General features: G+C 36.8%; 1 non-coding gene across 1 annotated transcript; it reads right to left on the bottom strand.

The window, feature by feature from the left end:
* Positions 1-1,955: 1,955 nt before the first annotated feature.
* On the bottom strand, positions 1,956-2,062 carry LOC113691217 (small nucleolar RNA R71). The gene has a single exon (XR_003448627.1). It is a non-coding gene; the product is annotated as a small nucleolar RNA R71 (small nucleolar RNA).
* Between the last annotated feature and the right edge of the window lie 646 nt (positions 2,063-2,708).

Below are 2,708 nucleotides of genomic sequence, written 5' to 3'. Positions count from 1 at the left end.
CGAGTGTGTACTTTACCGCACTCGTTCTTATTTTAAATGAATGACTGAAAAGTATTGAATGAATGAATGAAATGCAATGGTATGCTATGGCTGCATACGTCGCTGGAGTGAATCTACTCGACTTATAAATGTTAACTGGGGGACGCCCAAACTCATAGGCAAACCTTGGACTCAAGTTAGTATGGGTTTGGTCGGGAACCTTGGCGAGTCATGAGAATTACCTGATAAGTTTGATCTAGTGGAGAGATCTTGCTTGGCATACTCGTTGAAGTATCGCCTTAAAAATGACGTTCGGACCCGGTGGGGGTATGTGCGGTGGATGGATGGAAGTAAGTGGTGATCTACGAAATGGAAATACCGACCCGGTTGACGGAGTGTCATCGCGGGAAGGTATACGAATGACAGTGGCAAAGCAAGTGGAAATTAGCTCTTGAGAGCTCCGATATCCTTGAATTGTTTCTGCTTACTTTTCGCTCGAATTGTCATTTATTACAATATTGTTGCTTTACTTGTTGAATTGGGATTGCTACTTGAACAATGTGCTTGCATGTGTGTTTTTGGCCTCATGAGCGTTTTGATTACCCTATAGATTTGTTTTCCTTAACAGCTTTGGGCTTGAAATGAGGTTCGGAGGAATTTCTCTTTTGTGTACTCATGTAATAGGGTTCCAACTCTTTTATCTAGACTTTTGGTTGTTGTATATTTTGGGCTGTATTATGGAAACCCGATGTAAGGTTTGGGTGATTGTTAAAATCATTAAGCTTGAACGCTTCCGTACTATTTGTATGTATATTTTCTGGTTATCAACTTCTAGTATCGTTATAAGCTTGAATGGAAATTGCTTGAGTCCTGGCGAGAGATAGACAGGCGTCCCGCGGATACCCTTTGGTTCGCCTTAGGGAGAAGTGGGGGCGTCACAACCGACACAAAAGGAGGGGTTGACTGCCATCGTTTGTTTGACAGTTATAACCTATTTATTAGTAAATAATTGGAATTGCCTTTACCTCGATGATTAATTAGGTGAACCATTACTGAAGTTATTTCTTGGCTAGACCTTTAGTTATCATTAATCTGATTTCAGTACATTGTCATTTAATTTTTAGTGAGCTATTCGATTTTATTCGTACTGTTTAATTATTGCCATTGCTATAAAAACCTTCCATTGTTTGTTTGAACTCCAAAAGAGACAAATATCTCCAGTCCCTGTGGATTCGACCCTACTTATCACTACCTACAGAAATTATCTTTCGGTTAAGCAGGTATTTATTATTGCACAGGTTGGTTTCAACAACCTGTCAATTTTTGGCGCCGTTACCAGGGACTGGTGTTAGTTATTTGTTTCTTTTTAAGTTTATTTTTGCTCTAATTTTCTGGTACTTTTCGAGTGTATGCCTCGGTATTCTCTTACAGATGAATTAATTTTCAACCTCGAGGTAAAGAAGACTACGCGTAGAACACGGAAAGAGACCAGACAGCTTAGAGAGGAGCAATCTAGTGCTGCATCTCAGAGATTTGAGCCAGAAATTGAACCAACAGATTCGCTTAGTGATACTTCGGGTGACTCGGAGCAAGAAGAAGTCACTATGGCTAATGCACAAACATTGAGAGAGTTGGCTACTCCTGATTTAAATCAGCAACCCTTATGCATTACTTTTTCGCATTTAAATGATAACACTCCATTTGAATTAAAATTCGGTCTAATTCATCTCTTGCCATCTTTTCATGGTTTATCAGGTGAGGAGCCGTATAAGCATTTGCAAGAGTTTGATGTTGTTTGCAACAGCATGAAACCGCCAGAAATTACAGAAGAACAGATAAAAATGAGGGCATTCCCTTTCTCTTTGAAGGATTTCGCGAAAGACTGGCTGTACTACCTACCATCAAGTAGCATCACCACTTGGGACTAGTTGAAAAAAAAATTCTTAGACAAATACTTTCATGCGTCTCGAGTTGCAAGTCTAAGAAAGGAGATATGCAGTATCAAACAGCATCCAGAAGAGTTGCTTTATGATTATTGGGAGCGGTTCAAGAAGTTATGCATTAAGTGCTCTCAACATCAAATAAGTGAGCAATTACAACATCCATTTTATTAAAAATAATAATAATAGAAGAGCGTTTCCACATGGGTTTAACATATCAGGCATAGATGATTAACCAAATAATTCCCACCTCCAAATTTTCAATTGCATACATATCTTGCAAGAAAAAATTTTCAGTACTAAATCACGTGGTTTTTGAAGTAGAAATGTTCTATTTCCTTAAAGAAAAATAAATAGGAGTATTCTTCATATTTTTGTCAAAAGTACAACTATAAATACACAAAGGTTAACAAACAGCCCCTTAATTTCAAATAAAAACAATAATACTTAGTGAAATAAGCATTCAATTTTGCCAATTTCGATTTTGATTTGTGGACATTTTATATTTTTGTACTTTGAGGAAGGATTGGGTTGGGTGATAAAGTAGAAATGATTGTAAATAGGAGTTCCTAAATTCAAACTTCTCACTTGTAATATATATATATATATATATATATATGTTGTGGTTTAATTTCTTTTGATATATATGTTTGTTTATTGGTGTGTACATGAAGTTATCCCATTTTTTTAGACTTATCTATTTTGTGGCCTTCCCAAATTGGGTTCTTGAGAATCACATAAATCACATATGGATGGATTACATGAACATTTTCCAAATTGATTCCGCTT

The sequence above is a fragment of the Coffea arabica genome, chromosome 5c, assembly GCF_036785885.1.
Source record: "Coffea arabica cultivar ET-39 chromosome 5c, Coffea Arabica ET-39 HiFi, whole genome shotgun sequence".
NCBI classification, from domain to species: domain Eukaryota; kingdom Viridiplantae; phylum Streptophyta; class Magnoliopsida; order Gentianales; family Rubiaceae; genus Coffea; species Coffea arabica.
This window is presented reverse-complemented; position numbering and strand designations above follow the sequence as displayed.